This window comes from Primulina eburnea, chromosome 11, assembly GCF_022965805.1.
Source record: "Primulina eburnea isolate SZY01 chromosome 11, ASM2296580v1, whole genome shotgun sequence".
NCBI lineage: Eukaryota > Viridiplantae > Streptophyta > Magnoliopsida > Lamiales > Gesneriaceae > Primulina > Primulina eburnea.
Window position 1 is genome coordinate 21240353 of NC_133111.1, and position 13801 is coordinate 21254153.

The following is a 13801-nucleotide window of genomic DNA, read 5'->3' on the forward strand; positions in this document are numbered from 1 at the left end:
TATCAACATTGATATGTCGAAGTAAAATATAATAAAAAAATACAGTGAAGCCCGTGTTTCTAAACATCCGAAGTAAAATATATTATTTTACTTCGCTTGTGTTATTACTGAAGTTATTGGTAATTTATTACTTCATAATTTATTATTGCTGAAGTAACGCCTGTCGAAGTAAAATCCGATTTTTCTACTAGTGCCAGATACTGTTCTTATTTTAGAACTTCGTACAAAATGACACTGACTGAATTTTTTTTTTTGAAAAATCAGTTAGATGAGTACTGGCCGAGAGTACATCTGATCTAGTATTTCTCTTTGGCATGCTTCAGTTATAGTTATGAGTGAAGAACTTTATGGTTAGAAAGATTCTGATGATATTATGCTTGTTCTATCAATAATACACTGATGTATTCGAAGAATATGACTGACTGAACCGAATTTTTGAAATCTGATATTGAATATTCTGAGAACTGAGATGTTGTATACAAAACGTGTTGAGCTGTGAATCTTGACTGAAACAGATTGTATTCAGGGCTTGTTATATCTGAAGATAATATATCTATTGATTTTAGCAGAGTGAAACATTGATCAGTTAGCCGAGATTGACGTCAATGTCAGATATTTACAGTTTTATGAGTTTAGCAGGCTATTTTATATGACTGTTGTTTGAAATTGTTTGAGAATTGTTATAGTTCTAAAACAATAATTAAGACAGATTATATTGTTCGGGGGACATTACATATGAAAATGTTATAATAGTTTATTTAAACAACATCGAAGGTATGATCGAGTAGCCAAATTGACAGTATTACCAGAAATTACCGGTATGAGGGTCAAAGATCAGTATAGATGATTGATGTTTCAAATTTGATCCGATATTATTGTTATTTGAATACGTGTTTGATATAGATTATTGTAAACCGTTGAGATTATATACAGTTCCAACCGAATCAGAGCTGATATCGAGAATTCAAGCAGTTTAGAAATGTGATCAGAATGTTCAGAATTGGATTATGAGGATCCGAGCAGAGCATCGATCAGAGTAACAGATATGTGACAGAATCGTCTCTTTGTGCCGAATATTTCAGATTGATATTACAGAATTCGATATCGATAGTCAGAACAGGGTATCGATCAGAATATCAGGTAAGTAATATTGTCTTGTATGTTAATAAATGATTTAATTGTGCCATATATATTTCGAATCTGAAATGACAGATATTGTCTGAAACACACAATAATCGATTCAAGCATGGATCCGGATAGCAGAAAATATTTTGATAGAAACAGATGAGATTAGATATGGCAGAAATTGTACTGAGATGGCTAAATTGCCGACATATGAAAACAGAAAGATAGAAACCAGAAGATTTATTACAGAACTGTTTAATTCTGAATAGAAATGGGAGTACATTTCTATGAATTTTGTAATGAGATAGTTGCAAACGAGGCATTGTACCGTAAGGGTCCAGCTTCCCTTTGTATAAGGATAATATCTCGAAGATATCTGAGATAGGATCTGATACAGTCAAAGATATAGAAAAGAAAATGTAGCTGATTCAGAATAGAATGAAAACGTCTCAGAATAAACAGACTAAATATGCCAATGTCAGATGATGCATGCTGGTATTTGAGGCCGAAGAATGAATATATCCTTGACTGGGTTAAACAGATTCGATAACAGCTGATGATGTTGATTTGTTATGAGCTGTTTTGATATATATGGATGTTGTATAGCCAGTATTGCGAGATTGATTTTATCAGAGTTAATTCGAAATATATTATGATATTATACTTCTTGAATTATTATTCCAGTTTGGAATCAAAGATCCGTAAAAGGCAGATGTTTCAGAATGAAGATTATTACGTTGTTGAAAACACAACAAGATGGTTAGATATCAAAGAAACTATCCGAAAGACGGAATCTAATATGAGATTGAGATTTTAGAATGATTATAGTGAGATGAGTTTCTGTTTAACCTCTATTATACATTTTATATATATCTGATTTGATTGCCTGCGAGTTCGAGGATGAACTCATATCTAAGAGGGGGAGAAATGTAATGCCCGAGATTGTAGGTTGGTTACATGAAATTATGAAGTGTGCATTGAGGAAGACCGCACCTGCGCTACCATGATTGACCGCACCCGCGGTTGTTGGGCAGAAAGTTGGAGTTTTGAACATAGACATCACCGCACCCGCGCCAAGAAGTAAACCGCACCTGCGGTAGATGGGCAGTAAGTTGGATTCTTGCTTATAACAGATACCGCACCCACGGTACAAACCAAGCGCCCCCGCGGTCGCTGTTTTTGAATTTTTGGATGAGACCTCGTAAGCATGGCGCACCCGCGGTGGAAAGCTAGTGCACCCGCGGTGCAACGTGCAGGTTGAATAATGAGCAATATGTTTGACATACTATATGTGTAAGATTCTCCTTCATTCTTCATCCATTCAGCAGCAAGAACGAGAGAGAGTTTCTGAAATCTTTCAAGTTTTCTTCCTAGCTTAAGTTTTTGATTTTGAATGATCCGGCCAACCGATTTTTTGATCCGAGGTGATATTTGTGCTCCTTTTGTTGCAAGCTACAAAAGGAAGTAAGTATTTTTATGTTTCAGCATATTTAGAAGATGAAATATTGGGGAAATGTTGATATGCTTGAGATTATGTGTTCTTGCGACTATTGTGATCGTATATTCGCAATCGAATTGAAGAACAGATTTGATATGCTATTGTATTATTTTCAGCATGCATTAAATATGGGATGTGCAGAATTCAGAATTTAGATGTGTTTATGATGGAGATTATATGTTCTTATGATAGCGGTGACCGTATAATTGAAATCAGATTGAAGAAATTATACCGTATGCCTTTGTTATGAATTTCAGCATATATTGAGTGAATTGTATAGATGTTGACATACTGGAATTGGAATTGAGATGATATGATATTGGTTATGTATTGTTGAGTTATGGTTATTAATTATTGTTGTTTGAATTGATCGGTATCGAGAAACTACGCCGTTATGCCGTTAGAATTAGATAAGACTAAAATGTGTTGAATTGAGTTGAATATTGATACAGTAGATTGAAATTACACAGATTGATTTCAGATTGAGTTTGTTATTGATTATGAATTGAGACTGATATTTGTTGATATTGTATTGACGGGAATATCGAGATTATATTGTTATACCATCGAAACCTCTGTAGATGGCTTCGGTTAGATTCAGTATTGATTGAGATTGGAGATCAGATTTGTATTATCATTGATTCTGAGATGTTGAGATCGATATCTGATTGATATGTTAGTACTGGGTATATCGTTATTGTGCAGTTATGCCATTAAAATAGAATCTGATTTCAGTTCTGATTATATCCAGTATTGATTTGAGAATGTCTATTGATATTATACCTATTCGATTGTCATTCCCAGATTGGGAATGCACAGATTTCAATCCAAAACTTCGAATTCGTCAGATCGATAAGAGAAAGGTATAAATCGATGTTAACTGGGAGATCGACTTGAGTTAGATTTAACTCGAGTTTCCCTAAATCACATACTAGTATGGTATTGTTTTTATACCTTTGTGTTTTAATTATTATGTTTTTTATATTGAATTAGAAAGTAGAAAGCAGAGAGCTATTGAGTGAGAGTCACTGACAGAGGGGCTAGCCAATGATAGAGGAGTCATTGGCCCATTGCACATTGTCATAATAGGTTTAGTCTTGGACAGACATGCCAAGACACTAGACGTTTGGTATATTGAGATGCTTCAGATAGAGATAGCATCCTTATTACAGATTATTCGATATAGACTAGACCAAAGTCCAGGAATAAGAACGTACCGCCACCGCGACTGGTAGTAGTAGGTGGGAGACTTGTTACGTTCTTATTCACCGGGATCCCTAGATTAGATGAGAGATGAGTTGAGTCTGAGATGTCAAGTCATGAGTTGAATTACAGATTGTAAAAATTATGTTTCGTAGATTACAATTAATGTTTTATTTACAGTTTGATATCGATTCGCATTGTCAGATTATGATACAAGTAGTGATATCTGTTAAATGCTTTATTATACCATGGCGTGTACACATTGTTTATACTGAGATTTATTCTCACCGGAGTTATCCGGCTGTTGTCTTGTTTGTATGTGTGCATGACAACAGGTGGGACATGATCGGGGTCAAGAAGATGATGAGAGAGGACAAGTTTAGCGTGGTGATTCCGGACTTGTTGTAGATATAGTTCTAACACTTGAAATCTAATCGTTGAACCTTAGTATAGTCTGAATGTTTATTGTACAGAATTGTATTTTTATAATGATATGTATATAATTGAATTCCATTACGTTCCGCCCTTATATTGTAAAAGCGAAAAAAATTTTAGACCCTGTTTATCTTAATTGATAATTAAATCCCCAAAATGATTAAGAAGATGATTAGCATCCGGGTCCCCACAATCCAATATTGAATTGAGTGTTATATTTATTTTGTACTCCTCAATATTGTCATTGCCAGATTGAGTATTGACAGATTCAAATTCAAGACTTCGACAAAACCAGAAACCGACAAGAGAAAGGTATAAATCAATGTTGATTCAGGAGATCGACTCAAGTGAGATCTGACTTGATTTTCCCTAAATCACATACTTTATTTTATTGAATTGATATTTGCAATTTATGAGATTGATATGCTTGGTCTATTGATTTATAGACAAAGCGTGTATTGAGTTATAGGCAGATGTGCCTAGTCATTGGTGGAAGTGCCAAGGCAGATGTGCCTAGTATTTGGCGGAGATGCCAATTCTTCGGCTGAGATTGCCAAGACACTGGACGTTTGGTGATATCGATGTTGCGTAGAAGTAGACCGCCTTATATTGTGAAGATTCGATTGACAGGACCAAAGTCCAGGAATAGTAACGTACCGCCACCACGAGCGAGAGAGTAGGTGGGAGATTTGTTACGTTCTTATTTAAACCGGATCCTTTAGAGAAGAGTCGAGTCTGAGATGACAAGTCACTAATTGATTTATGGTTTTATATCGATTCATGTCTTTCTGATTTTATACATGTTATTGATATCTGTTACATGCTTTTATATATAATTTTTATATGATTGCATGTATATGTTGTTTATACTGGAAATGTATTTCTCACCAGAGTTATCCGGTTGTTGTCGTGTTTGTATGTGTGAATGACAACAGGTTGGGCATGATTATGGTCAAGAAGAGGATGAGAAAGGACAAGTTAGCGTAGAGATCCGGATCAGAAGAACATAGGCTTCAGCACTTGATATATAGTCGTTGAACCCTAGTTTAAATTAAATGTAATTTTAAAAGACTTGTACTTTTATGTGAGTGTTTATATTAGATGAATTCCATTACGTTCCGCATTTTTATTTAAAAAAAATTAGACCCTGTTTAGTATAATGATCAAATTATTCCAAAATATGATTAAGAAATGAATTAGCGTCTGGGTCCCCACAGCAGGTTGTATCAGAGCAGTAGGTTCTAGAACTGTAGGTTCTTGAGACTGAGATAGAAGATAGTGAGCGGAGTAGATTGAGTTTTCTTTCCTGCTTTTCTTGTGCTGGCATGTTCTACTGCTTTATAATGCATGTTACCTGATTATTTGATTTAAATTGGTAACATGTATTATTGAGAATAAATCAGAACCGATTCTTGATCAGCAGTAAGATGATCGGAGGAGGACTGAAATAGAATTGTTGTATTGGATTACCAATCTTTGTGATAATAAGATTCACCTCCTCGAAGAATCCCAAAACAGGGTAGCACCTCGATTAATTTGATGGATGTGTCAGAAACTCCAATGGAAGCACAGTTGAAGAGGTTTCAGTCATTTAAACCGCCGATTCTGAAGGGTACTGAGACGCCTGTTGATTGTGAGAGTTGGCTAGATAATATAGATATGATGTTTGATTCACTTGAATACCCAGATGAACGTAGAGTTAAACTGATTGGGCACCAGTTACACGAAGTCGCGCAGAGCTGGTGGATCGCAACCAAGGAAGCTTTAGAACAGCGTGGTACGGTGCTTACATGGAAAATATTCAAAACTGAATTTTATAAAAGATTTTTCCCTGTATCGTATCGAAAGGACAAGGGTGCAGAGTTTGCAAATCTAAGGCAGGGTTAGTTGAGTATTGAAGAATATGTGGCCAAGTTTTCTACCTTGCTACGTTTTGCTCCTCACGTGGCTGGGAATGATGCGGCTGTAGCTGACCAGTTCATCAATGGATTGAATCCTGAGATATTTACCCGTGTAAATGTGGAGAGACCCCATAATTTTGCTGATGCCTTGAACAGAGCAAAGGGAATTGATGCAAGCTTGATCCAACAACGAGGAAGGTCGTATGTAGCTCAACCACAAAAACAACAAAAACCTTCAGCTCAATTCTCGCAATCCCTTCCTAAATTTATCGTGGCAGTAGTAGCAGCGGAAAGAAAGATAAACTGAAAGCTAAGAGGAAATGGTTTAAGACATCTGGAAGTAGTTCATCTAGTTCCAGTGGCCCACGACAGACTCGTTCTAGCCAGAGTTATACCGGGGTTTATTGTAGAACATGTGTAGGGAGATATCCCACAGAGCAATGCCAAGGAGTGTATGGTAGTTGCCGCATTTGTAGACAGTCAGGACAGTTTTCTAGAGTCTGTCCACAACGAGGTTCCCAACGACCCCAGAGCGCAGAATCATCTGGATCAATGGCATAGCCTGATAGACCCTGATAGACAATCATCATCTGTTCACTCTTTCCATCCCCCACCGACTACTACTTCGTCACAACAGAGGCCAGGAGGAAGCCAGACAGTTAGCCAGCTTCTTAGACAATAGGCCAGAGTGTTGCCTTGACCCAAGGAACAGGCCCAGGAAGCACCAGAGGATGTAGTTGCAGGTAGTTAATTATTTTCTGTGTGAATATTCTGCATATGTAATGATAAATACTGGTGCATTCCATAAGATTATTTTTGAACGAATTGCATTGATCTATGCTTGATCTGCTGAATTCTTATCTACTGTTGTATTTATCTTTTCACCTTGGGGAGAGGTGTGATATCAGTGGAGTCATTTGAGCATTGTATGTTACAGTATGACGGGCATGAGACTAAGTTCGATTGTATCGTACTTGGTTTGTCTGATTTTGATTGCATTATCGCTATTGATATACTAACCAAGTACAGAGCTATTATTGAATGGTTTCCAGAAGATTGTGAAATTTAAACCTGAGGTGGCTGATAAATGGAAATTTTACGGTAAAGGTTCTAGAGCTAGAATTCCTTTGACATGCGTATTATCCATGACTCGATTATTACAGCAAGGAGCATAGAGATTCCTTGTTTATTCAGTTGATGTACTGAAATCGAGCTTATCATTGGCTGATTTTCCAGTGGTATGCGAGGTTACTGAAGACTTCCCAGATGAGATTCCGGGATTGCCTCCAGTCAGGGAAATAGATTTAAGCATTGAATTGATGACATGCATAGTTTCTATTTCCAAAACTCCATACATAATGGCACCGATCGAATTGAAAGAATTGAAAGAACAGTTAAAAGATTTACTGGCCAAGGATTACACCAGACTGAGTGTTTTTCCTTGGGGGTGTTTCAGTTATGTTTATGGGTTAATGAACCGTGTGTTTCAGCAGTATTTTGATGATTGTATGTTTATTTTTATCGATGACATTCTGATATTTTCGAAGATTATGACTGATTATATCGAATACTTGTGAATTGTTTTGAGTATTTTGAGAATAGAGAAAGTGCATGCAAAACTATCGAAATGTAAATTCTGACTGTGACAGATTGAATGTCTGAGGCACATCATATCCGACATGGTATATCAGTTGATCTTAGCAAAGTTCAACCAGTGATTAGTTAGCCGAGACCGACATTGGTGTTCGAGATTCACAGTTTTATGCGTTGGCAGACTATTATCTACGATTGGTGTTTAGAAGTTCATTGAAACTTGCTGTTTTTCTGAATCAGTATTTGAAACAAAGTGTAGACTGTTGAGATTTTATACTGTGCAGGTTAAACCAGAGCTGATTTTTAGAATTAAACCAGAGCAGGGCATCGACTCGAGTATCAGGTTTGTAACAGTGTGTTATACGTGCATAATTGTCTTGTTGTGCCAGATATTTCAGATTTGAAACGAAAAATATTGTCAGAAGCGCATAGTAGTCGATTCAGTATATATCCTACTGGCAGAAAAAAAAAGTATAGTGATTTGAACAGACAGTTTTGGTGGAAACAGATGAAATCAGTTATTGCAGAGTTTGTTCCCAAATGTCTGAATTTCCAACAGATAAAAGCGGAAAAAATGAAACCAGGAGGTTGGTTACAAAGCTTTATCGATTCCTGAATGGAAATGGAATCACATTTCCACGGATTTCGTGACAAAGCTACCACGTTATTTCCAAGGTTGCGATGCGATTTGGGTCGTTATTGACAGATTGGTCAAATCAGCATGCTTTATTCCATACAGGATGATGTGTAGACATGACCATATGGCAGAAATTATGTCAGAAAAGTGATCAGATTGCACGGAGTGCCGAAGTCAATTGTATCAGACCGTGATTGTCGGTTTACTTCGTACCGTTGGCAGAGTTGCGACAGGCTCTGTAAGGCCCGAGAAAATAAAGATGATATTATTTTTAAACCGAGATTATTGAATTAGAGAATTATGTAGTGTTGAATTATATTCCAAGATGTTTGGAATTATTTAGGATTGAATTGATTTAAAAAGATGGATCGAGGGCCAAATTGCAATTAATGACAAATTGAGGGACTAAAGTGCAATAAGTGGGATTTGCCACTTGTAATGCCATGCAAAAAGAAACTTGAGACGTGCCTCATGTCTACCATTTCACTCAATTTCATTCAGCTTTTGCAAGGATAGGACCGAAATTCTCCATGGAAGAAAGCTTCAAAGTTCCTTTCTTATTTTTCAATTTCCTTGAGATGATCCAACCGTAAATTCTTGAAAGTGAATTTAGATTCTTGCTACTCAACTCAAGGGCTTCAAGGTGAGGTAAAATTCATCATTTTCCAGCATGTTTCGAAATCTATGTGTTGGAGGAATTGTGATTTTATTAGAGAAATGTGTTCTTGAGAAGATAGAGATCATAACACCGTAAACGGATCGAGTATCGGATGTCGTATGCAAATAGCGTAAAATTCCAGCATGTGGCCTGAAATTTGATGGTGCAAGATTATTGTGTTTTGGCTTGGTATGGTTGTGGATTATGAGTGTTGATGTTAGATTATTATGTTTGAGTTGCCGGGTATACCGAATTTACGCCGTTATGCCGCCGGAATTGATATAGATTGAGTTTTGATCAAACCAAGTCTTACTTTGAATTGTTGGATTGATATGTTGTTGTTCGAATTGTGCATGTTCAGAATTGGTGTAGAAGATTTGGAATCGAGATCGTAACCTCAGACCGAGACTACGAACGAAAGGTATAATTCATGTGGTCACGGGATTGCACAACTCGATTCAGATTTGATACGAGTTTCCCTAAATCACATACTAGACTGTTATTATTACATTTGATTATGTAATGTCTTGTTTATTGATTTATATTCGAGTCCTGAGATAGGAGATATTGGCAGATCGGCCAAAACTAGACAGTTTCGGTGTATCGTCGCATAGTAGTAGATTTGCTCTATGTGTAGACCCTCGATACAGAGTTGACCGAAGTCTAGGAATAAGACGTACCATTACCCCGAGTGGCTAGGTAGGTGACAGACCGTCTTATTCACACCGGGATCCCTAGATTAGAAATGAATCGAGTCAAGAACTAGATGTGAATATAGATTTGTATTCATTTGCATGTTTTAGATTTTAATTCATGTTATTCGATTTATGCTATGCTTTTGTACATGATTTATTACATTGCATGCATACATGTTTTATACTGGGATTTATTCTCACCGGAGTTATCCGGCTGTTGTCTTGTCTGTATGTGTGCTTGACAACAAGTGGGGCAGGTACAGGGTCACGACGATGAAGAGAGAGTTTTTAGCGTGGAGATCTCGGGTGTAGAAGAAATTACTACTTCTTGTACTAGACTTGTACTTGGGTTTGAACACTAGTTGTATGTTGGTACCAAACAGATCTTGTATGTACCTTATGTTTGTTAGAATAATACCGATCATGTTATGTTTAATTTACATTTGATTTAATGTAAAAGCAAAAAAAAAAAAAAAAAAAAAAATTTGACCCGTAATTTATTATAAAGATCCGATTAATCCCAGATAGATTTGAATTAGAACCCGGGTCCCCACAACAGGTGGTATCAGAGCGATAGATCCTTTAGACTGAGATAGAATAGAATGAGCGGGGTAGATCGAGTCATCTTCCTTGCTTATATCATGCTAGCATGTCATGATTTAATGCTTTCCCTATTATATGTTGTATTGTTATCTGAATTGATTTACATCATATAAAGCCTGAATCAGAACCGATTCTCGATCAGAGGTATATGATCAGAGGAGGGCTGAGACAGATGGTATTGATTGTGTACTGATCAGTTTGATAATCAGATTTATGCCGCCTAGACGAGTGCCATAGCCAGTAGCAGGACAGGTGTCAGAGCAGGGTAGCACATCAGGTGCACAGATGGATGTTACCGCTACACCGATGGAGACCTTGCTGAAGAGGTTTCAGTCTTTCCATCCTCCGACGTTGAAGGGCACCGAGAGTGCAGTTGACTGCGAGAGCTGGTTAGACGATATAGAGATGTTATTCGAGTCCTTGTCTTACACTGACGAGCGTCGTGTGAAGTTGATAGGACATCAGTTACAGGAAGTTGCAAAGAGTTGGTAGTTGACTACTAAGAGAACATTGGAGCATAGAGGCATATATATCACTTGGAAAGTCTTCAAGGATGAGTTTTATCAGCGTTTCTTTCCAGTCTCCTATCGGAAAGATAAAGGGGCAGAGTTTGCTAATCTGAGACAGGGACAGCTGAATATCGAAGATTATGTTGCCAAGTTTTCTGCCTTGCTTCGATTTGCACCTCATGTGGCAGGGAGTGATGAAGCGGTCGCCGATCAGTTCATCAATGGTTTGAACCCGGATGTATTTACTTTGGTGAACACTGGACGACCCAATACTTTTTCAGAGGCACTGAACAGAGCGAAGAGAGCAGAGGCTGGCTTGATTAGGCAGCGAGGGGCTTCCTATAGTGTTCAGGGGCAGAGACAGCCGTAGCCTACTACAGTACAGTTTCCACTACCTCCTCCTCGATTTGAGAGTGGAAGCAGTAGCAGTGGAAGAAAAGATCAGTTGAAGGCTAGAGGCAGACAGTTCAAGAGAGCAGGGAGCAGTTCGTCGAGCTCCAGTGGGTCGAGACAGAGAGGTCCTGGCCAGAGTACAGAGTCAGCAGGTTTATATTGCAGTTCTTGCGGAGGTAGACATGCCACAGATCAGTGTCAGGGAGTGAGTGGGCGATGCAATATCTGCAGACAGCAGGGGCATTTCGCCAGAGTGTGCCCACAGAGGAGTTCCTAGCGATTCCAGAGTACAGGATCGTCTGCTGCAGTGCCTCAGATGGAGAGACAGGCATCCTCTGTACATTCATTCCAGCCTCCTACACAGACACAGCAGAGGCCCGGAGGTAGTCAGACTGTGAGTCAACCTCCCAGACAGCAGGCTCGTGTGTTTGCCTTGACAGAGGAGCAGGCTCAGGATGCACCAGATGACGTGATCGCATGTAACTGTTTTCTTTGCGGTTATCCTGCATATGTGTTGATTGACACAGGTGCATCTCATACATTCATATCTGAGCATTTTGCATTGAGACATTCATTGCCTGTCGAATCTTTGTCGACTGCAGTGTCTATTTCTTCTCCTTTGGGGAGTGGTCTGATATCTGTGACTACGGTTAGACACTGTATGCTTCAGTTTGAGGGGCATGAGATTGATCTAGATTGTATAGTGCTTGGTTTAGCTGACTTTGATTGTATAGTTGGTATAAATATGTTAACCAAGTACAGGGCCACTGTAGATTGTTTCCACAAGATTGTCAGATTCAGACCTGAACTGACAGAAGAGTGGAAATTCTACCGAAAGGGTTCCAGATCTCCGATTCCCCTAGTATCTGCTCTAACTATGAGTAGATTGCTTCAGAGAGGAGCAGAGGGCTTTCTCGTATATTCAGTAGATCTACTGAAGTCGAGCCCAGCATTGGCAGATCTGCCAGTGGTTTGTGAGTTTGCAGATGTTTTCCTGACGAAATTCCGGGGTTGCCTCCAGTTCGAGAGGTTGATTTCAGCATAGATCTTATGCCCGGTTCTGTTCCTATTTCGAGAGTTCCGTATAGGATGGCACCGATAGAACTGAAAGAGCTGAAAGCACAGTTGGAAGATCTTTTGTCCAAGGGATACATTAGACCAAGCGTGTCTCCTTCGGGTGCTCCGGTGCTTTTCGTTCAAAAGAAAGATGGTTCTATGCGATTGTGTATTGATTACAGACAGTTGAACAAGGCAACAGTGAAGAACAAGTATCCTTTGCCGCGCATCGACGACTTATTTGACCAGTTACAGGGCTCATCTATTTATTCGAAGATTGATTTGAGATCCGGGTATCATCAGCTCAGAGTTAGAGATGTCGATATACCGAAGACTGCATTCCGAACCAGGTATGGATACTACGAGTTTGTTGTTATGCCTTTTGGTTTGACGAATGCGCCAGCAGTTTTTATGAGTTTGATGAACCGTATTTTTCAGAGCTATTTAGATGAGTTTGTTATTGTTTTCATTGACGACATTTTGGTATATTCGAAGAGTCTGACTGAGCATGCAGATCATTTGAGAGTTGTATTGCAGACCTTGAGAAAAGAGCAGTTGTATGCCAAACTGTCCAAGTGTGAATTCTGGTTGCGACAGGTTGTCTTCTTGGGGCATATTATATCTGGAGATGGTATTGCTGTAGATCCGAGTAAAGTTGAAGCTGTTATCAGTTGGCCGATACCGACTTCAGTGCCTGAGATACGCAGTTTCATGGGTCTAGCAGGGTATAATCGACGTTTTATCCGAGATTTCTCCAGTATAGCGAAGCCGATTACCTAGTTGACACAGAAGAATGCACAGTTTGTATGGTCAGAAGATTGTGAGGCCAGTTTTGTTGAGCTGAAGAAGAGGCTGACTAGTGCGCCTGTCTTGATGATTTCTTCAGGTTCAGGTGGTTTCGTTGTATACTGCGATGCATCTCACAGAGGGTTAGGATGTGTGCTTATGCAGCGAGGATATGTGATAGCGTACGCCTCAAGACAGCTGAAGCCACACGAGACTCGTTATCCCATTCATGATCTTGAGTTGGCAGCGATCGTATTTGCATTGAAGATCTGACGTCATTATCTGTATGGCGAGAAGTTTGAGATCTATTCAGATCATAAGAGCCTGAAGTACCTATTCTCTCAGTCAGAGTTGAATATGCGACAGCGCAGATGGCTTGATCTACTGAAAGACTTTGATTGTGAGATCAAGTATAATCCAGGGAAGTCAAATGCAGCAGCAGACGCCTTGAGTCGAAAGGTATGTTCTTTGTCCTTGTCGACTATAGGTGTATCGAGTTTAGTAGAAGATTGTTGCTTGTCTGGATTGACATTTGATACAGAGAGTAGACCATTGCGACTTGCTGCGATTCAGATTGAGCCAGATTTGATTTTGAGGATCAAAGAAGCGCAGAGAACTGATCCGAGTATTCAGAGGTCGATTGATATGGTCAGAGCTGGACATATATCAGAATATCAGGTCAGAGATTCTGTTCTGTATGTGAATAACC